Source organism: Notamacropus eugenii, chromosome 2 (assembly GCF_028372415.1).
Source record: "Notamacropus eugenii isolate mMacEug1 chromosome 2, mMacEug1.pri_v2, whole genome shotgun sequence".
Classification (NCBI taxonomy): Eukaryota; Metazoa; Chordata; class Mammalia; order Diprotodontia; family Macropodidae; genus Notamacropus; species Notamacropus eugenii.
This window is the reverse complement of record NC_092873.1, coordinates 25,661,418-25,684,090: the sequence shown is the minus strand read 5'-3', so window position 1 is coordinate 25,684,090 and position 22,673 is coordinate 25,661,418. Positions and strand designations below refer to the sequence as shown.

Below are 22,673 nucleotides of genomic sequence, written 5' to 3'. Positions count from 1 at the left end.
TCCACAAAAAAAGCCTTTCTGAGGAAATGAAACCTGAAATGGCAGAGGGGCAAAGTCCAGGCTTTGCTTTAAAGGCAAATATTCAACCAGGCACAGTTAGTCCTTGGGTCTCCAATCGACAAAAAGGGACAAAGTTACCTTTAGAGTATTGTGTAACTGACCTGGGAGAGGGTGGCTTCTCCCTGGGGAAGCAGGGACGGTGCGGGGACAGAGGGGCTGGCGGAGGGACCAGGCGGCCGGGACGCGGCGGCGGCGGTGCGGCAGCGGCGGCGGCGGAGGCAGCGGGGTAGATGCTGGAAGGAGGGAGGGAGAGAAGGAGCGAACGCGGCAGCTCTCCTGGGCGCCTAGGGGTTTTCCCCTTTGCTGACAACAAACCTGAGTTCGTGTCTAAAAGTGCCTCTCGAACAGCTGGGATTGGGGCAGGGGATGGAAATGAGTTTGACGAAGGGAGTGGAAATGAGTCTGCTATCTGGGATGGAAATGGGTTTGGGGATGGCGCTCTGGAGTAGGTGGGGTTGGGGTCCCGAAGACAAGAATGCCTTGGGATAGCCACGAGGGGAAGGCCCAAAGCATTGGGGTCATTGATCTCATTTACAAAAACGGGGCCTTCTGGGCCTCTTGTGGTCCCGCAGAGGTTAAGCCATATTTCCCAGGTGTGGACATCGAGGCAAGGGTTCTGGGGACTTGGCTTTGGAAGGTGACTTCCCCATAAAACGCAGCTCATTTTCCACCCAGGAGAGACCAAGACAGTGAAAATGCCCCCCCCCCCCCCCCCTTAGATCTCGGTCCCGCATTCAATTAAGCTAGTGTCCCACGCCAAGAATATCCGGCTTCATCCCCTCCAAATGACTGCCTCTACTTTTCCCCTCTCCATTATGCAGTTTCTCTACGTCCCCACTCTTGCCTTGGACAGGGCTAGAGGGCCATCTATCTCCAGTGACATGTGCACATTTGCAGCTGGGCACACAGAAACCTGTGTCTACAGATTTCTAACCTAGCTTTGTCCCCACTGTTGAGACCCTATGGAAACCTGTACCCCAAATGTCCTGGGCAGAGCTAGGTTCTGGTGTTCACTGTCTACTAGTAGATGGACTTGCTACCTTTCACATGAAACTGCACTTCATTCGAGGAGAGGTTATGCCTTCTCCAGCTTCTCCTGGGTCTCCCACAGGACCCTGCCTGACTAGGCTTCCCCCACCCCCATCCCCAGGTCTTTTTATAAGTACCTGGTGTCCAGCTGATGTCTGGCCCCTTTTATTTCTTATACGCAGGCATTTCTGATCAGTCTGTGCCTGAGGCACCTGGGCCTGTAACCTGTACTGTCTTCTTCCCTTTAGTGTTCTGCCTTTCCCCTACTACGGAGGGCACTGTGAGAGGGGGACTCCAGTGGTGCCAGGGCACATTTTCCAGCTCTTCTACTCTCCCAGGACTTCTTACCAAGGCAAACTTTTTTTTAAAACACCAGCTGCAGCTCTGGCTGAGGCTTGGCTCCCTGTGGCTGAGAGCTAAAAGCAATTCCAGTCCTCAAGTGTTGAAACTCCTCAGCAAAGGAAAGAATCCCAGAACAAAGGGCAAGATAGGACTAAAAGGAGGTTTTACATCAGTTCCCCACCCCACCCCACAAAAATTCAGACCATCCTACCCTCTGCTGGGACCTTTAAGGCAGACACAAGAGCAAGGACATTTCCAAAACCTCTATTCTTCCTTTCCCAGTCCCCAGGGCCTTCCCCGACCCTGACCCAAAGTAAATGAATCTCGACCTGAATTCCCCATCTCAGGAGTAGCCTCCAGCTCCCTTCCCCTTGGGCCTGGACCCAGGTGAGCCCTCGCCTGAAGCTGTGTATAGCACACAGCAGCCTGGGTGCCCGCAGCATCTTCCTGGCTTTCGCTGCCTTGACTCCCACTTGTGTTTTGGAGCCCCAAAGTCTCCCAAACTAGTTCTGGCTCTGGTTCAGCTTTTGGTCCGTCTGAACCCCAGGAGGCTCTCTCTCCTCCTTTCCCCTGCCTTTCTGGAAAAGGAGCCCATGTCCTGATGCTATTTTGGGCTTTTTCTTTCCAACTCCATATCCCACCCACCCATTAGGGGACTATTCCCCCTTCCTCCTCTTTCAATTCCTTCTTTTTCTCCTGACTCATTCCCCCCCACCCCCCTCCAGCTCATCTCTAATGTTTTTCCAGTATATTTCTTTCTGTGTTCCCCCCACACATCTGATCTCTGGGCCCACAGACCCAAGTTGAACCTACTTGGGGGAAATCGATGGGTAGGCAAAAGAAGGAAGCTGAGAGGTTGACACAGGAGTCACCTTCCAGGGCCTTGGAAACTCAAGCTCTGGAAATCCTTAGTGAAGAGCCTTGTATAAGGGCTAAGGAGACTGGCGAAGGGACAGAAGCAGCAGCCAGTGGGTCCCACGATATCCACCATCAGAGTGAGCATGGTTGGGGAGGTATCCTGGAAAGGAGGATGAGGCATGCAGTTCCTGGGTAACTTGAGCAGGCTTCCTAAAGTCTCTTATCTTAACCTTTCTTCTCCCTGGAGCCACAGCTTTGGGGAGGCTGTCCCCTCTCCCTCAGGGAGCTCCCTGTGCCAACCTGAGCCATCAGCCAGCCTGGGGCTCCACTTAACTGGCCTAGTGACTCGTCTACCCGCGAGCCTTGGCCCTCATTCTGGCCACCTTGCCTGCAGCATTCTTCCTTCCCGAGTACCAACGCTCCCGCTAACTCCCAGGGCCTGGTTGTGTGCAGTGCACGCCTGCATGAAGCTACTTTGAGGTCTGGGGAGGAGGGCTGGGAGACTGTGCCCTCGAGAAGGTGAAATGGGCGTCTGGGTGTTGGGCGCTTGAGGACAGGGGTGGCTTGGCCCTTGCTTGCAGCAGCTTCGAGAGCCGCTTTTTTTTCTGGGGTTAGGGGCCCAGAGTCAACAGCCGGCCTGCCTGCCCGGCTGCCTCCTCTACCACCTCTCAGACCCTCCGAAGTCTGGAAGGCTTTTTCTTCACTTCCTCCAGGGCTGGGTGGGTGGAGGGTGCCAACCCAGGGATTCATGAGAAGGGACCCAGGGATGCAAACTGGAGCTAGAGTCAGAGATTTGATGTAAAGGGCTGGGGGAAGGGCGATGCTTTAAGGTCCCCCCACCCCAAGTTCTAGGATCAGCTCTTAAGCCCCCTTTAGGATTTTTTCAGTATTCAGACTAGTGGGCAGTGAGCAGCAGAGCAGCTACTCTTTGTGCCCGTTTCGGGCTTTCTCTGAGCCTCAGACACCAGAAACTAGCCAGGGAGCCGCCCAAGGGAGGAGCTCATAACTCTGTCTGCCTGCCTCAGTTAGCACCGGGTCTCTGGCTACCTTGGCGAGCACACCCTTTCAAAGTCCTGTCTTTGGAAGCCAGACTCTGGGAGAGGATAGAGTGTGTGTGTGTGTGTGTGTGTGTGTGTGTGTGTGTGTGTGTGTGTGTGTGTGTGTGTGTGTGTTTGTGTGTGAGTGTGAATGTGTGTGTGTGGAGTCCAAAGGGGAACAAGGGATGGTCACAGGGAGACCTCTGCAAACTACCACAGCCCAGGAAGGCCTCCGCAGCCACGGACCTAAGCAAGCCTTCTTATTTTTTGTCTCTCCCTCTCTCTCTGGTTCTACATCTCCTTCTCCTATTACCTCCTCCCTCCTCTATCTCTGTCTCTCTCTCCCTCTGTATATGTGTGTTTCTCCCTCTCTCTCCCGCTCCCATTCCCTCTCTCCCTTGTCTCTCTCTTCCTCTCCCTCTCCCCTCTTCCCCTACCATTACCTCCTCCCTCCCTCTCTATCTCTGTCTCTTTCTGTCTGTAACTCTGTCTCTCTCCCCCCTCCTCTCTTATCCTTCCCTCCCTCTATAGCTGTGTCTCTTTTCTCCTCGCCTCTCCCTCCCCCTCTCTCATCCCTCCCTATCTGTCCATCTTTCTCTGTCTCAGTCTTTCTCTCTCCCCCTCCCATCCCCCCCAATTCTGCTGGTCTGTCTTTATTTGTCTCTCTATCTCTCCCTGCTTTCACTCCCTCTCTTCTCTATCTCTGTCTCATCTGTCTCTCCTCTCCTCTCTCCCTCATCCTTCCTTATCTCTGTCTGTCTCTGTCTCAGTCTGTCTTTTTCTCTCCCTCTCCCATTCACTTTTTCCCACACTCTTGGTCTGTCTTTGTCTCCATCTCGCCCTCCTTTTCTCCCTTTGTCTATCTGTCCCTTTCTTCCTTTCCCTCTCCCTCTTCCCTCCCTCTTTTTCTCTCTGTTTCTGTACCTCTCTCTGTTTCCGTCTTTCTCTCCTTCCCCCTTCCCTCTTCTCTTTCTGTTTCCCTCTTTGTCTGTCTCTGTCTCTCCCCTTTCCTCTCTCCCTCTCCCATTCCCTCCCTTCATCTCTGTCTCCATCCCTCTGCCTCTCCCCTCCACAAAACATGAATTTCTCCTTTGCCTTCCCCCTTCTTTGCCTTCCTCTCCTTCATCTGCCCATCACAAGCATCTCTCTTATCCTTCCCTTTCTACTCTTTCTTCCAAAGTATCTTTCTTTTTGTCCTCTATTTCTTCTCATCTCTAGCCCCGCCCCTCTTCCTTCCAATGGTTGGCATGGTTCCTGGCACACAATAGGCATTTAATAAATGCTTAATGAGTGTCTGACTGTCATTTCAGCCTTTTGGCTTCCCTATCACTCTCCATATTCTGCCCTCTCCCCTTTTCTTTTCTCCTGGAAGGTCCTCACGATTGGACCCAGAGTCTCTGGTCTCTAGACTTTCAAGAGCTCCTCCAGCTTGGGAAAGGGCTACTAGCAGCCTGCCCTGCTTCTACAGGAAGGTTCAATTCCCTCAGTTGCTTCCCCTTCCAAGATGGATCAGCCACATGGAGACCCTCGGGAGCAAGCACAGGACAGACCCAAGTCACTGCTGTGACTGATGCCAGAGACTAAAGCAAACCTGGGAAGCAATGTGAAAGGTTTGGTGGGGGGCCTCCTCCAGGTTTGGGGGGTGGCAGCCCAGGCTGATGTGGGCATATGGCTGTCTGGAAAGCTTTCTTGCCCAGAGGACCTGTGCTCACCTACACCCCTCCCTGTCTTCTGGACTCAAGTCCTAGTGACCTTGTCCACAGGGCCTCAGAGGGTGTTCTAGCTGCTGGACTCTTAGATTTTCTGGTTTCATCTGAAAACCTGAGCTCCCCTTCCCCTTCCAGTTGGACAAGGTCACTAGGACTTGAGTCCAGAAGACAGGGAGGGGTGTAGGTGAGCCCAGGCTGATGTGGGCATATGGCTGTCTGGAAAGCTTTCTTGCCCAGAGGACCTGTGCTCACCTACACCCCTCCCTGTCTTCTGGACTCAAGTCCTAGTGACCTTGTCCACAGGGCCTCAGAGGGTGTTCTAGCTGCTGGACTCTTAGATTTTCTGGTTTCATCTGAAAACCTGAGCTCCCCTTCCCTCCCTCTCCCCTTCCTTTTCCAACCCCCACCCTAAGTCCAACTGGAAGGGGAAGGGGAGCTCAGGTTTTCAGATGAAACCAGAAAATCTAAGAGTCCAGCAGCTAGAACACCCTCTGAGGCCCTGTGGACAAGGTCACTAGGACTTGAGTCCAGAAGACAGGGAGGGGTGTAGGTGAGCCCAGGCTGATGTGGGCATATGGCTGTCTGGAAAGCTTTCTTGCCCAGAGGACCTGTGCTCACCTACACCCCTCCCTGTCTTCTGGACTCAAGTCCTAGTGACCTTGTCCACAGGGCCTCAGAGGGTGTTCTAGCTGCTGGACTCTTAGATTTTCTGGTTTCATCTGAAAACCTGAGCTCCCCTTCCCCTTCCAGTTGGACTTAGGGTGGGGGTTGGAAAAGGAAGGGGAGAGGGAGGGTCACCATCAGTCCCCAGGCTCCAGGGCATCTTCCTTCACTCTCCCCAAGTCCAATAACTTTCTTTTCTCCAAAACAAAGGGTGTCAGGAAGTAAATACTTCGCCTGCTCTGGACTGGGGGGCTCCTAGTCTCCTGGCACTGGAGAAGAGGGGTGGAGATTCAGGCACTGGGGCACAGATCCGAACTCTTTGCCCCGCCCCAGGTCCCTGGCTGCCTGGGAGAGAAAGGGGGAGGGTGAGAATTGCTTGTGTGCTGCATTGGCTATATCTCGTATGGGTTAGTGCTTGAGCAGGGGAGTGGCTTTTCTGATTAAAACTTCAGCTCTGTCAAAACCCAGACAAAGTGGAACCAAGGCCCCTCCCCAGGCCCCCATTCCCCACTCTGGGAATGCTTGGGAATCATAGGTGTGGCCGCCCGGGCAGCTCAGAGAGATAGGAACCTTGGAAACCTCAGTTTTCCCTTCTGCCTGATTAGGAGAACTCCCCCCTACTTCTGTCCTCCTCCCAGCTAGTGTGGGGGGAGGGGTTGCAAGACTGGAGATCACTGCACAAGTACAGCAGGGAATAATGGTTAAAGTGTGCATCTCTCTGAAAATGTGACTGACTGTCCGTTTCTTTGTTGACCTTTCAACTTTGATTTTCCCAACTCCCCTCAACCCTCACCTCTCAACCCTGTTCCAAACAACCCCCTTCACCTGGCACGCACATTGAAGAAACACTCCAGGTTTTAAACAGGTTCCTGTTGGAACTGGGCCGGCCACTAGCAGGCGCCATAGTGCACAGAGCGCTGGGCCTGAAGTCAGGAAGTTTCATCTCACTGGGTTCAAATCCAGCCTCAGACACCAGCTGAGACAACAGGCGGCCTTCTCATGTGCAAAATGTGGGTTATGTTTGTACCTGTCACCCCTCCCTCCAAGGCAGCTGCTCAGTCATTTTTTCAGCCATGTCTGACTCTTTGTGACTGGAGCAGTTGGCCATTTCTCCAGCTCATCTTACAGGTGAGAAAACTGAGGCAAACAGGGTGAAGTGACTTACCCAGGGTCACTCAGCTAGTGAGTGTTAGGTTCAAATGAGAGTCATTGAGTAAGGAGCTTGGTAAAGTTTAATCAGCCCATAATGCATAGTGTATGCATGTGTGAGTGTGTGCACATGTGCACGTGTACATGTGAGTGTGTGCTCACGTGTGTGCACATGTGTGCATGTGTACGAAGTTTGTCGGTAGTAGGCTCTGGCCATTTCCACTGAGCACTCACGTCAGGATCCACAGCTGCATCCACATGTGCTCCATGCCACAGATGACTATCCCCATTTATCTACTGGTCTACTTGCAGTATTTCTTAGGTGGAGGAGAAACCTTGTCTGGAAATCCATTGGTGACATAGAAGAGCTATTTGTCTATAACTCAGTCTGGCACAGAGGGGGCGCTTAGTAAATGGTCTGCTATCCCCATCCACCATCTATACACCTACCTGCTTCTGTATCTGTCCACATCTGTCAGTATCTGCCTGCCTCCAGCCATATCAGTCTGTCTGTTGGTATCCGTCTGTCTGCCCAACTGTTCACCTGTCTGTCTATCCATCCATCCATCATCCATCTATCCACCCATCTACCTATCTGTCTATTGTATTTATCAACCTATCAATCTATCTATCTATCTTGGATAGTCTTAGTGAGTGGCCAGGGGCACCTGGGCTCAATGACGTGCCCAGGGTCACATGACCAGCATGGCAGACAAAGGATTTAAGTCAGGACTTCCTGGCTGGTCCTTGAGCCATGACAGAAAGCTGTGGACAGTGGGTACTGCCCTTAACCTTGCCCATGGCCTCCCTTTCTCAGCCACGATTGATCATCAGCACAGAATCCGTCTCTCCAAGCCAGTCCAGAGGTGAGATGGAGGCAGGATGGTCAGGTCGCTCTTGTCCAGCATCTCTGGCAGGGAAGACCCTCTCCAGCATCTCGGCTGCCATTACTACTGTTTTTGATGGTTATGGAGCACTTCTCTCCTGAGAGTCCTAGGAAGGAGGGAGGGCAGGTATCATTAGCCTCCTTCTCCAAGTAAAGAAACAAGGCTTCAGGGAAGAGACTTGCCCAAGGTCATGGTGAGGTTCTGAACCCCAGGCTCACCATTTTCCCACCTAGCTCTCTGTCCATTCAAAGGCCAAATTTGGAGCCATGTGATACCCTGACCTCCCGCCCAGCACCTTCGCTGCTGTACCCCAACTGGAGCTCAGAGATTCAGAGAATGGCAGTACACCAGAGTCCGGAATGTACCTTGGGGACTATCTGGTCCAGTTGGCTTATTGGACAGTTGGAAACTGAGGTTCAAAGAGGGGAAGGTGACACAGTCACTGGTGGAGGAGTCACTGGGTCCCAGTCTTCAGTCTGAGTTCAGGGGCCTTTGGAGGGAGGCCTGTAGTTTGGGGCACACCTGAGGCCAGCCCCAAGGCCCTTTATTTCACCTGCAGGCAATGACCAGATAGGACCTGGGCTGGAAGGCAAACAGGCTTCTGGGGCTCTGGGGCCAAAGGAAGGGGCTTGGGCTGGGTTTGCCACCTACTTACTTCATTTACCTGAGTGGCCTCAGACAGACTGCCCTCCCCTCTGAGCGCCCCTCATCTGTAAGATGGAAGGACTAGCCTAGACCAGGCCCCAAGTCCAGAGCTTTGGACAAGTTCCTGTGGGCTCCCAGGGGTGCTCCCTGATTTTGGTCAGGGGCAAGGCCTTCCTCACCACTGGCTCCAGGGTCTACTTTAGTAGCCACGCTCTGTTCAGTCAAGGCACCTGAGCCTTTGCCCTGGCACCAACCTAGGAAATCTCAATTCTTGGCGTTTGTGGGAAACCTGGTCAAGAGTACAGCCTGAGGAGAGGATATAGCACGGCAGGTCCTCTAGTTCTCATCTGAGAGTCCTCACCCAGCAACCCAAGCCTCTTCTCCCTCTTTGTCTTGACCCCTTTGCACTCAGGTAACGATCTCAGTCTGACCAGAGGTGGACAAGGGGCAGCAGTCACAGTGGGAAGGGAAAAGCTGCTTAAATGGCCTCATGAAAGGGTACCCGCACCTAGGGGTCCTGATTTCCTCAGCTTCTTCATGTCATCTAGGGGAAACTGAGGCCAGGAGAGGTTACCTCTCACCCTTAGCAAGAGGCAGAACCAGAGCCAGAACCCAGACAAATTCAGAATGCTCTCCCTGTGCTACATCATCTGAGGAGTTGCTGGAGGTTCAGAAAGGTCAAATATCTCACCCAATGTCTCCCAGAGAGTGTCGGAGGTGGGATTTCAGCCCATTTACCTAACTCTGGACCACAATGCCCCATGATTATCATCGTGATGGGTCCTAAGTCACCTTATCAGAGCTGGAGGGGACCTTGGAGATTTTCCCAGAGACCAACCTCCTCCCCACCTTACATGTGAGTAAACTGAGGCCTAGAGGTATGGAAAAATGAGGGGATCTGGTGGCGTACCTGCAGCAAGTTAGTGGCTGAGAAGAGCCTTGGATTTAGATGCTCTGACTCCCAAGCCAGGGATCTCTTAAAGAAGGAGGTGGGAGGGTGTCCCTTCCTAGCACAATAACCTAGAAGAGTTAAGGGGTCATTCCTCAGGGCTCCCCTTAGAGTTGAAAGATTCATGGGAGTTAGACGAGATCATCGAGCCCATTTCACAGATGAGAATCGAGACCCAAGAATTGCTCCAAGTGACCAAGTGGTCAGCATCAGGTGGTGGGCTGGGACCCCTGGCCCATGTGAAGCTGAGTCCTAGGTTATTGGGTTGAGATAGAGCCAAGTTCTGGAGCCTAGATAAGCCACAACAAAGCAGATTGGGGTTTTCAGGGGGGTCTTCCCAACAGGTTCCACCAAACTACTGCTTTAGCAAAGTGACCAGGCCGAGTGACCATGGTCTGCCCCCTGGTGGCTACTTGTATTTTCATCAAGGCAGCTGTACTAGGGTCTCCCCAGACTTGTCTGTTGGGGGCCTGAGAGGACCTTCCTCCAGGTCAGTGAAGGTCCTGGGAAACGGCTTAGGATAGAAGGGCCTCAGAATGCTGCCAATACTTTGTCAAACCATGGTCAACTGGGCAGCCTGTGTTGGGGGGGATGGAATCGATCGATCAGTTAATCAATCCATATTTATCAGGTGCTGCTATGTGCCAGTGTCCTCAAGAGCACAAGAAAGGCCCCTGATGGTGCCAAGTCCATGCTCTGACACCGATTGTGCCCTCAGCATCATGAGTACATTCCTACCTCCTGGTCCTCTCCATTGCGGAGTCAGGGGCTCTAGGACCCCCCCTCTGACACTCCAGATAGTGCTACTCTGGGACCTCTTCAGGAAGCAGACTCCCAAAGGCCCGACCCTCTGAGCCTGGGAGGGAACAGAGAGAGCCTGAGCAGACCTGAACAAGAATCCCCTCGGTGTTCTATCCAAGCGATGGGCATCCAGCACCTGCCCAGAGGTCTCCAAGGAGGAGCAGCCGCTTCCATCATTTGGGTTCATCTCTGATGGACCGCCATCCAGCCTCCATCTGCCTCTGTACCCCCAAACCCCCTTGACTTCAGCTTCTCTGAGAATGCTTCCCTGGAGTCTTTCCTTCTTCATGCTAGGCTCTTCAGCCATGGACAAGGCCCCTCCCCATTTTAGTGGTCCTCCATCATATGTTTCCCAGCCTATAGATACCAAGTGTGTATGGACGGTGGGAACTCCAGAATCAATGAGACCACAGAGCCTGGCATCTTTGTAGCCTCTACATCACAGAAAGGACATGGTCCTTGGTCTTGAGATGGAGGAACACCAGTTTGGGATGGAGAGAGAAGCCAAGGTGTTGATTCTTCCCCTGTCCCCACCCCCCAGGGCTCCCTCCCCAACTTGGTCAATCTGCTACAGAGAAAGGGAGAGAGGGAGGACCAATCAAGGGAGAAGGCCTGTTGAGAAGGAGCCCCTACTGCCTTTGGAAAGACTCTCCCCTTCTCTGGGCCTCAATTTCCCCATCTGTAAAATGAACAGAGTGGCTTCCTTCATGACCCCAGAGGATGGGGTTCTTGCTCAGAATAACGAAGATGGGAGGAGATTGGGGAGCAGTGGGCATGGGCCACAGGTCACTCTTGAGGGCAGGCCGGTGGTTGAGCGATTGCTAAGGGTCATCCAAGTATCCCAAGGCTAAGACACCAGGTTCCCCGGAGCTCTGGACACTGGCCGTGTTACTGTGGTCAGAGGCTGCCCTCTGGTGGATATCCCCATGCTCTCTGAGGCCTCCACCACAGTACAGCCCAAGCCCACCCTAGACAGATCCCAGGACGTTAGAAATCGGGGGGTCTTGGTGCTGGGGGAAGGGGGGGAGGCTTATGTCAGTCTCTGCTGAAGCTCAGGAGTCATGGGGCTTATGGGAGGAGAGCCCTCTAACCAAGCCTGGGACAGATGGTGCCATCAAAGACGCTCAGCCATCCTCATGTGCTGTGCTCTTGTTCAGAAGGGGAAACTGAGGCCCAGGGCCTAGGAGCCAGATCCCAGGACTCCTAGGGGCCATGACTTTCGCCAGGGAAGGTTTGGTCATGTTCTCAGCTCACTGAATCTGGGGAGAGAGGAGGAGATGGCTTGGGGGAGCATCACAGGCAGGAGTCCCGAAGCCAAGCTGGAAGCTTGCCACTGTGTTACACTGTCAGAGGCCTGGTCAGCTGCGGCCGTCACAGCTAGGCCTCAGGGGCCTGAGTTTCTGCCCCGAATCTCATAGGAAAGTGCCCCCTCCCGTGCTCCTCTTCTGCACAAAGAACATGTAGATTCAGGGGTCTCTAAGGGCCCCCCCAGCTCTGATTTTTGGTTGTTTCATTTTGATCTTTTTGCCAACAGAGAGAAAGGGATAAAAGTAGTGTTCTCCCTGCAGGCCAAGAGAGGAGTCTGGGAATTCCTGCTGGGGAGTCCCAGTCTGTCAGAGTCTGGGCTCCACACTCCACCTGTGGCCCTCACTACCTCTCTTAGCCCTTACCCGAGGTGGAAGCCCCAGCAAGGTCAGCTTGGAGCTAAAGAGTAACCCCGCTACACACACACACACACACACCCTCATACACATACCCTCACATGCACACATGCTCTCTCTCTCTCTCTCTCTCTCTCTCTCTCTCTCTCTCTCTCTCTCTCTCTCTCACCCTCCCCCCCCTCCCCCCCCTCCCCCCCCCCACACACACTTTGGAGAACTCCCAAGACAGTATCTGTTCCAGGGTCTCCAGGAGAGGTGCTCACCCTTTCCTGGGGGCAGCTGCACCCTTCCTCTTGGTGGAGTAGGGACTGCTTGAATCTTTAGGCTTCTCTGAAATCAAGCTTGACCTCAGCTAATTTTGCCTTCAATCAAGCCAGCTAGAGCCCTGAACTCCGAGCCAAGAAGACCAAGTTCCAATCCTTCCTTAGATTCTTCCTAGTTGTTGTGGCCCTAGGCAGGTCCCTGGGCCTCTGACAGGCCTGCACTCTGAAAGGAGGTTCTAACAACACTTGGGTCCAGGACGGTGGTGAGGATCAGAGATCTCTTAGCTCTGTGCCTGGCACAGAGAAGGCATTGGAGAAAAGCTGTATTTCCTGTCTCGCTGTAAATGGGCTTTTCTGCATCTCCCCGCCCCACCCCACCCCCAGTCCATAGATGCCATAGGGCTGTCTGGGGCCATTGGGGGAGTGGAGAGAGCAGGGAGGTGTGTGGGGACACTGCCTGGAGGAAGGACAGAGAGCTATGAATTGGATGTCACCAGTCAGTTGGAAGGACCTAATGTTGATCCAAGCCAGAAGACCCCAGAGACAATGGTTGGGGCAGAAGAAAAGCTCTTGGCCCAGCTGGCTCCCAACCAGAGAATGGGCCTTGGCTAGACGACTGAGGGTCAGGAGGTCAGAGAAGGGGTATTGCTTCCTGTGGGACCTCAGGGGGATGGCTTGACCAGCTGACACCCCCCTCCCCATCCCTTCCTAGCCCTATGCTTACGAGCCCTCTGGCCAGCAGTGTGCAGTGAGGGCAGGGGATGACAGCAGCAGAGGATAGCTAGGACCTACCTGGGCCCTTCTACACCCCCCCCCCAAGGCCTGAGGGCAGAAGCCTGTCCTTCCCCAGGTCCCAGCCAGGATGTTATGCAAATGTAGGCCTTGGTTAATGATTCCCAGGCAGGTAATTAGGGTCAGGGAGGCTGGATGGGCCTTGTTTTCCCAGAGGGCTTTGCTACCTCATCTGGCTCCCTCCCCAGAGTTTGCTGGATCCTCCCTTCTGTGACTCAGTACCTCTAGCCTCTCTTGTCCACCCTTTCCACATGATTCAGTGTCCTCAGACTGTGGAAGAGCCTGACCTGGGGAGGGCACAGCAAGGCTGACCCTGGCTCCTTCTGGTCCTCACACTACTAGGCCATGATGGATCGGGGGGAGCCACAGAGCTTGGACAAGCGGAGGTGGAGAGAAGGGTTCAATCAGGGCAGGTTGCACGGAGGAGGGTGCCATGCCCTAAGTGTCTCTTAACGGAAAAGTAGCTAAAGGGGAGAGAGTGACCCCTATAAGGTCACTGAGCTGCCAGACCATGGGGGGATAAATGCCAGCCTGAGGAATTTGTATTGTATGGAGATTGCGGGGGAATGCCCTGCCCAGCACCTGTGCCCACCCCCATATGCTTCTAGGCAGGCACCAGCTGGCACGTGGATGTTGTGCTTATACTAGCCCTGGGAAGGATGGAAGGTAGGGATGATCACTCCCATTGACAGGGGAGAAAACTGAAGCCCAGTGGGAGAAGAGAATATCCCTCAGTGGCAGGGTCAGGAAGGGCATCAGGGCTTCTGGCTCCTGGCCCAGGGCTCCCCCCACAACAGGAAAGCTTGGCTTAGTGGGGGAGGAGGAGTGCTGAGCCCCATGACCTCAGGAACTCCCTGCCTGTTCTGTAGACCTGCTTTTCACAGAAATTTCATAATAGGCATTTTATGAGGTGCTAAGATGCACATATCCTAGCTGGTTGCCCATGTAAACACTGATGCCTGGGGGCCTTGGGGGACCCAGATGGAGGCCAGGGTGATTTAGAGGCTTCAGGAGAAATTTACTCTTGTTTTTAATTAAGAAACACCCTTTCTTCCTTTTCCTGAAGAGACCTGTTAAATTGGGAATGGAGCAGGGGGGGGTGGGAGAAAGACCACCTCTGGCTCAGAATGCAGCAGCCTGGGCCCTCCAAGCTGGGTCAAACTGCTAGGAGACTCCTATTATGGGGAGACTTTGGGCCAAGAAAGAAGGGAGCAGGGAATGCCAAAGTCTGGCAGAAGCAGCAGCCCCACGAATTTGGGGCCCTGACTTTGTCAGTTCAGGCCACAGCCTCTGGGTTATCCACTCTTTGGGGTAAGGGTAAGGGCTGTAGGGGTTATTTTAATAATAATAAAAAAGATTAAAAGAGGAGACAGACTCTCTTTTCACTGAGAAATAATGGTTCACATATGTTAGGAACAAGAGGGAGAGGTGGCCTGGGGTGGGGGCCTCCTCAGGGCACCCCAGCCACACTCATCGGTCTGTCCAGGAAGCCAAAAGCCTGATATCCCAGTATTGGTCACTCAGCGCCAATGGCCTATGGGCTGAGCAGACACATGCCAAGGCCCTCACGTGTTCAGAGGGCCTGGCATTTCCTGTAAGCATGCACATGCACACGCACATGCCATTTCCTTCCCAGCCAGGTCTCTTCTTGGACAGCCACCCCTGCTGGGAGAATACCCCGGTGTCATGGGGCCTCAAAAGTTACTGGCTAATGGCACATCCTGCCCACCTCCTCTTGCTGGCCTCAGTCAGGAAGGTAGACAGGTTGCGATCTGGGGACCCTTTAGGTCCAACATGCTTGGCTTCCCTGAGCCTCATTTTCCCCATTTGTAAAACCCAGGAGTTGAAGGGGGTACCCTCTGGGGACCCTTCTATCTCTCCAAAATCTGGGGTTCTGAGCTAGAATCAATTTGTCTCCTTCTGAGCCCCAGTATGCCCCCCCAGACTCTCCCAGAGAAGGCAGATAGAAACCTCAGAAGCAAAAGGGGGCATCTGCAGAAGGTTGGGAAGGCTTTCTTTGTCCAGCTTGGCTGAACCCAGAGCCCAAAACCTTAATGGTCCAGATGCCCTGGGCCCCTGGATCATGGGTGCACAGAATCATAGCCTTTGATAGTTAACTGGGACTTTGAGAGCCATTCCACCTGACTGATGTTTGAAAGGAATTCCACCCCCATTATGCTCAGCCAGTCTGTGCTTGTGAAGGCCTCCAGGGAGGACCTTCATCATAGCCTGTTGCCACCTCCAATTCATGCACCATTCCACTGCCAAAGTGACCTTCTTAAAGTCCAGGCTTGCCCATGGCACTCTACTACTTATTGAAGTCTGGTGGCTCCCCATCACCTGCAGGATCAAAGACAAAATGCTCATTTGGCCTTCAAAGTCCTTTATAACTCAGCCCCCTTTTCAGGCTTTTTACACCTTACTGTCTACCAGGTGTTCTCTGGTCCAGCAATCCTGGTCTCCTGCATTTCTGGTCTCTCTGTCTTTGCATTGGTTGTGCCCTCTGCCTGGAATGACCATCTTCCTCTCCATAATCACTTGGAATTCTGGCTTTCTTCGGACTGGGCACACACCTTGGATTTTAGATGATGACCTGGAACTGGGCTCTGGCCTTGGGCACACAAAGCTCATACAGCATCCACTAATGATCAACATTTATTGCTAATATTAAGTGTGGCTCAATGCCCTTGAGGGTACCATGACAAAATCAGGAGCCCTGTTTGGTCTTCTTGCCTCAAACTTAAAACTAAATAGAGTTCCAGGTAGTTCTTCTTAGAATGGGAGAGATGGTGGGACCACAGAACAGGATGTCAAAGCTGTGGGAAGGTAGGAAACTTAGACCACAGAATGCCAGGATTGAGAACTCAAGAACCTAGAACATAGCATTCAAAGCTGGGAGAACTCTTAGAACCTAAAACCTAGAATCTCCTATTTGTAAGGGAACTTGGAATATAGACGATGGAAAGTCAGAGCTGGCAGGGACCTTAGAACATCGCAGCCAAGATAAACCTTAGAATATCAGATTCAGGACCAAGAGAAAAGCTAGACCAGAAGACAGAATTTCAGAGCTAGACTAAAGCTCAGAACCTAGAACTAAATGGAATGTTAGATATGGGGGGCCCTTAGAACATAGAATATAGAATATCAGAGCTAGGGATATATAAAACATAAAATGTCAGTCCTGGATTGGAGCTTAGAACACAAAACATGGACCGTTAGGGCCAGGAGGGACCTTAGATTGTAGAACATGGATCATTAGAATTAGGAGGGACCTTGGAACCTGGAACACAGACTTCCAGAGCCACCAGGGTCTCTGGCCTACCCACTTGTTTGAAAGCTTTGCAATGTGAAGACCCCATGGGAGCCCGGAATTCTCCAAGATGACCCAGGAGTCCAGCAGCCTTGAGGAGGCTCCAGAGCATGTCTCTACTTTCCGCTGGACCTACCTCAGGTTGCCAGCTCCCATTCTCCACCCCTTTCTCCTCAACACAAGCTGAATAGAGAAAGGACCCACAGATGCCTCCACTGCCCAATCAAGGCCTCCTCAGCTCCCTGGGCAGAGGACGCCTTGTGTGGCCAGGACATCATCCTCTGCAGCTTTGGTCAACATAAGACTGTGCTGGGCATCTGACTGGCTCTGGCCACTTCTAAAAACATCCAGGTAAAAGCATGCTTTTCAGCCTTTATGGAGCCGGGAGGACATGCCCTTCGTTCCGATTTTGCCCGGGTTCCTGAAGTCCAGACCACTAATGCCACTGCTGAATTCCCCAACCAGACAGAGTGAGCCTGCCCATGGGGGCCCTAGAGGGGATGCTGCATTTGAATGACTTACTTTCATCTCCTAACTCTCTCAGGACCTAATAAAGTTCTCCTCAGAGGAACATACATGCTACAGATTTATTTTCCCTTTTTTACCCTTGAGAGACTCAAAGGAGCCTTGTCCAGAGCCTCGCCTCTGCCTGGCACCCCCTCCTCACCTGCAGCCACAGGACCTAAGGCTGGGGGCCCATCCCAAGACTACTGCTTTGAGCTGTCCATGGAGACCCCGTCCAGGACCCCCGGTGGCTGTGTCTGGTCCCTCCTCATCTAGAGCTGTATGGAGAACTTTGGGAAAGGTTCTGAGGAAGGGGGACATGCCCTCAAGGTGGAGAGGAGAGGAAACTTGGGAATGGGCCCTGTCTGCCTCTTCCCGACACATACTGACCAGGGTCCCAAGATCCTGTACAGATATTGTACCTACAATATTGTACCTGACAAATGGGGAAACTGAGGCTCAGAGAGAAGGGACAGTTCCCCAGGAGAGTCCAGATTCAAAGCCAGGTTCTCTGACTCCAGTGATAGCTTCCTCTGCCCTCCCAGCTGGTGCACTCTAGCAATGGCCCAGGCCTCATAAGCTTGGCTCTGAATCCTTTCCCCTCTAAATCTGACTCACTGCCTGAGGCAGACATGGAGGTAGTGAGAACAGAAGGAATGGGAGGGAATGAGTGTGCTGTCTTAAGACCTCAACCTCTCAGAGCCCAAACTTCTGTTCCCCTAGACTCTGAGCCAGGCTGGGCCTGTCCTTCAGGTCATTGTCCAAACCCTTCTGGGGCCTGGTGAGAATGGACTTTGAGGACCCCAAGAAAGGCCAGAGATCATCCGTTCCCTAGGGGTTTCTAAAAGCAGCTCTAGCTAGATCCCACTTCCCCTACCCCATACAGGCTGAGAAATATGGAAAGTATGGGAAGGGGCCCAGCGGGGCAGACCTAAGGGACCTTAAACAACAGGGCCCCCAGAATGCCTTGGGAGAGGGGAGAGAGGCCAGGGAAAGAGAGCTGGGAAGTTGCCTGTTTGTTTGTTTGTTGGGCAGACCTGCATACCCAGCCCAGCAAGGAGACCCCAGGAGGCCTGGAGCAGGATTCTCCCAGCTGTGGGGGGAGGCAGAGGATGGGGGCCCCACATCCCTCCAGACACCACTTTCGAAGGAATCTGCAGGCCTGTTCCTTCGGGTGGCTGGGGGCCAGCTGACAGCCCTGTGGTGGAAGGGCGGGGGTCCACTCCCCCTGTTTATTATCCTTGCTCATCCTTCCCCCACCCTAATCTATCTAGGGCTGACCTCTCCCTGGGAAGAGGGCTGGTCTTTGTCAATGGACCCAGAGGGAAGGGCCCTTTGAAGGAGTCTCTGGGGGGCCTGGGATTCGAGCTGATGCACTTCTGGTCTCTTGGTCTCAGTTTCTCCAGCTGTCGAAGGAAAGGTCTCCGTGATCCCTCCCAGATCTGGCATTCTAAACCCTCTTTTGAATTGATTTCAGTTTAGCGAGCTTTCGTTAAGAGTCTGGGGAGACCCGAAGGACGCTCCCAAGTTTGCTGGGCCTTCACTCCTGGTACTCTTCCTGCACGTAGGAGCGGGTCACTCAGCAAGCCTCAGAGAGGTGTCTGCCAGCATGGGCACCATGCTCAGAGAAAAACTCACACAGCCTTTGCCCTCAGGAGCTCTGGGTCTGAGCCTGAGCCTGGCCTCATTGTTCCCATCTGTAAAATGGAGACAATTTCCAAGTACCCTTCCCAGCCTGATATTCTAGGATATGGGCTTCATTCTTCGTGCGGTTAGTTGTTAAAATGCTGCTTTGGAAAATAAATTCCAAGTCTGGAGGAGGGTTGTTTTGGGGTCCTAGGGTTAAAGTGAACCTGGAGATTCCTCTAGGCAGCCCAGCCCAGTCCCTCTGCCCCAGAGTATATGGCTCACTTTCCACATGGCTCTTTGGGCTCCCCGAGATCCTGAGCAAGCCTCCCACCCGGCTACCAGTTGGCAGCCCTTCAGACTGGGCGCCTGCAGCTTCTTGTCTCCATCTCATAGCCCCATTCTCACCAGACTCCCCAAACCCAAGAGCGATGGGAGAGAGGCGGGAGGTGGGGCAGGGGGAAGAGCCCAAAACTGAGAGTCTGGACACCTGAGGTAGAACTGGGAGGTTCTTCCCTGGACCTCAGACCAGGAGAATCATGAGCCCCAAGGAGTCAGTGACTGCATCAGCCCTGGCAAATGGGTCCTTCCAGCAGCAGCTCTGAATTCCTCACTATATGCTGGTAAAAGGGATGGAGGAATAAAGGTGGAACCTTGGCTCCCTCTGCTGTCCACCCTCAGAGCTGCAGCACATGGCTAGCATGGTGTATCTATCCATCCACACACCCACCCCTCCACCCACCCATCCATTCAATCACTAAGGACCTCCTTAGATGCCCCCTGTGATCAGCCCTGCGGGAGGGGGGAACAAACAGTATGTAGCCCCTGTGTGTCCCTGACTCACTGGATCTTCCAGAGATAGCAGAGCCCTGGTCTAGGGGCTAGGAGAGCAGTCACTGTTCCAATATGGGTAGTCCTCTCAGGGCTCCGTGCCATCCCTTAACAAATGGGAGGAGGGGGTGTCCTCCTTGAAATATGGATCATAGGGCAAAAAGCAGAGATGACTCTACCTCGGAACTTGATTTCCCCAGAGTAACTACCCCCTTAACTGCTGGGGCTTGCTCTAAGTCACCCCCTCCACCCCAGACCCCGGGAGTTGAGGGACCCTGAAATCCTTGGATTGAGCCCTTTCTTTCCCCAGTAACTCACTCTCTAGCATGAATCACATCATCCTTTCCAGGGCAGGGAAGCTCCTCTGGAAGCAAGTCTCTGGGATGGGAGTTTTGGGGGAAGGGGAAGCAGGCTTGGGGTGCTCCTCAGAGAGGCAGGCTGTGGGGTACAGGGCTCTGGCACAGCAGAAGATAGGGGAGCACTCGATCAGCCTCCCATTTTGCCTTGGACTGGGCCTGCAAGGACATAGGAGGGAAGGGAGGACCATGACCGGCCTTGGTGCTTCCTGGTCCAGTGGTATCTTTTCCCATTCTGAATGGGATGGGCAGAGAGGGTGGCTACAGTGTGTGGCCCAAAGGAAGGAGGAGAGCTCCCCTGGTGACCCCATCACAGGCAATGGCTGCTCTCTCCAGCCTCTTCCCTCCCAGGACGCTTTCAGTTGTCCAGCTGGCATCTCCCTGCCCATGGCCAATGGGGTCTTCTCATCCCTGCAGGACTACATGGAGCCAGCCCTGCTCATGGCCCAAGCATCTTCTCAAACACTAGCATTCTACTAAGAATACGCAGCTCCCGGATCCCTGTAGCAACTCTGCTTTTTGGCCTCCATTTGACAAGTGAGGAAACTGAGGAAGAGACAAGTGAAGGTGATTTGCTCATAACTGGGGTCTGCTCAAGGTACAGTTCAAAGACAGGTCTCCCTGACTCTCAGTAGAGTCCTTGACTTGCTGGGCCAGAAATCCAGCGACCTGGGTCCCCACTGCTGCCTATGGCTTAGCCAGCCTGGGCCCTGCTGGCAGAGCCTCGGTGCCTCCAGCATCAGCTCTGCTCTCCAAGGACAGGCCAGAAGAGAATGCCAAAAAAGAAGGGCAGAACTGAAGAGGCCTCCAACCTTCCACACATTTTACAGATGGGAAAAGCCCGGCTCCACCCATGTCACCCTGCGTCCTTGCAATAAACTGCCTCCTCTGACTAGTCTCCTTGCCTTCAGTCTCTCCTAAAGGGGTGGCTCTCAAGTCCCCTCCCCTCCCTCATCAACCTCCAGTGGTCCCAGCCTCCCTTCCTGTCTCTTATATATACTTCTCCTCCTCACCTACTTTGGGATTCAGTCAAATTTACTGTCTTGTCAGACAGTTTCTCACCTCCATGCCTTTGCATAGGCAGTCCCCTCATGCCTGGAATGTACTTTATTCTCGCTTCTGCCTCCATGAATCCCCAATTTTCTTTAAAGACCTGCTCAAGTGCTGCTCTTAGGTGCCTCCTGCCAAATCACCTTATATTAATTTTGTCTATTCAGGTGTGTGCAAGGTGGGAGCTTCCTGAGGCCTGGGGTTGTTTTGTCTCTGTCTCAGTGGCTAAGAGATAGTAGGAGCTTGCTTAATAAGTGCTTGCGGATTGAATGAGTGAGTAAGCGATGCCACTCTCCTGCTCACTCTGATATTGGAAGCCTCCACACTTTGCCTCCTTCCCTTTCGTGTGCTCTCTCTCCCAGCCAGAGGTCCTACAACTTGTCCCCTGGACTGAAGATCTCCCACTTCTGTGCCTCTGCACAGGCTGACCCCCCTGCATGGAATGCCCCTTCCGCTTTCCAGGTGTCTCTGCTCCACTCAGAGCCCACCTCCTGCAGGAAGCCCTCGATCCTCCCTCCCGTGCTCCTGGTGCCCCTCTTCTTACCTTGCATCTCCTTGTCCACCTTGTTCCTTGTTTCAACTCCTTTGGGTGGGGCAGGGAGCATTTTCTGTTTGTCTTTGTGACCCCAGCCCCAGCTAGGGGAGGGAGGGGCTTTCACACAGTGAGTCTAGCACACAGTAGGCATAGTCAATGCTGGCAGATCTGAATGGCTGTGGGGGGACCCAGGGTGGGGGTGGGGAGGAGGCTGTCCTTGGTCTCCCTGGGTCAGCTGCAGATGGCTCTTCTGGTCCTGAGTCTGTTGAGTTGCCCCCATGGCCAACCCCGAGCATCCTTTCCCACAAGAGCCTTCCCAGGCACAGCGAGGTGCATGGGCCTGGCTGCTCAGCCCACTCAGAACCCCCAGACCTTCCCCAGGGCCTCCAGGCCCCCTCAAGGCCAGCCAGCAATAACAAATGGGGAGGGGGGACTCAGGAACTCTGCTCCACCAGGTGGCTGCCCCTTGCCTCCTCAGCTGCATCTCCAGCAGGGCTCTGTCCTTCCCTTTTTCCACTGCCCTGAGGGGTTCTGGGGCCCACCAGGCTAAGCTGCAGCTGTTCCCAGGACCAGCCTCTGTTCATCCACCCATCTGTTCCCCCCTCTTCCCTTGTTGGGGCCTCATGTGAGGCCTGGAACAATCTTCGTCCCTTCTGCTAGGGGCCAAATCTGGAGGACAGGAGGGGAGAGACCATGAAAGCAAACCTCAGGCAGTCTCTAGTTCCTAAACCCTGCCCGGGACTGGGTACTGGGTACAGCACCCCAGCTATGGGTAAGACTTCCAGGAATGAGAGATTAACTTCAGCTGAATGACCTGGTCAGGCTGCCTTGGCCTGAAGCTGGGAGGGTCACTGGCTGACCTCAGGAGCCTCACGTGTACATGACCTGTCTTCTCTGTGTGCTTTAATTCTTTGGAGTGGTCTTGGACAAGTCACTCACTAGCTTTGGCCTCAGTCTCTCCATTTGGAAAAAGTACCTTGGCACCATGTCCCTCTCAATCTGGAGTGCCATGATTCTGGGTCCTTGCTCAAGGCACAGACTGTGCCACTGGCACTCTCAGACCAGGGTGTTGTCCCCTGCCCCCAGGATGGTGAAACACCTTCAGCTGTTCTGGAAAGCCCAGGAGCACCAGGGTGGGGGGCGTCTCCTTGGAAACTCACAGCTCATCACTCCCACCCCAGCTAAGGATACCAAGGCCCCCGCATTCTGCACTCCTAGCTCTCAGCAGCCTCCCTCATTGGCCTCACCCCCTGAGTCCCTTCTCTCCAGCCTGGCTCTGGGGATGCTCTGTTTTTCTGAGGCTGGAGCTTCTGAGAGACAAGCCAGGCCTGACCCCAAATTCTCCTCCCATGCCCCTCCCCTAGCTGTTCACTCTCAGGTCCTCCATTTGAGACCACCTCCTCTCCTTCCCCATGCCCACCTGTCCCTCCTTGTGTCCCAGGGGTGTCAAGAATCAGTCCTGGGCCTGAGCTGGTCCTGCCCCCTTGGGAGATGGGGATAAAGGTCACCAGAACAGAGTTCAGGTCAGCAGACTTTGGTCTGTGCCCAGCCTCTGTTGTCCCGGGGACCACAGATGTGCTGACCCGGCATTCTTTGGAAAGCTGTCTTGTCCCAGG

General features: G+C 53.7%; 1 long non-coding RNA gene across 2 annotated transcripts; it reads right to left on the bottom strand.

Moving 5' to 3' along the window:
* Positions 1-15,487: 15,487 nt before the first annotated feature.
* LOC140524741 (uncharacterized) lies at positions 15,488-22,396 on the bottom strand. 2 transcript variants are annotated; one of them, XR_011973823.1, is made up of 3 exons: positions 21,067-22,396; positions 19,435-19,631; positions 15,488-15,661 (listed from the first exon to the last, which is right to left on the bottom strand). It is a non-coding gene; the product is annotated as an uncharacterized lncRNA (long non-coding RNA). The 2 variants fall into 2 exon arrangements; XR_011973822.1 differs by lacking the exon at positions 21,067-22,396 and adding an exon at positions 20,826-21,050.
* Between the last annotated feature and the right edge of the window lie 277 nt (positions 22,397-22,673).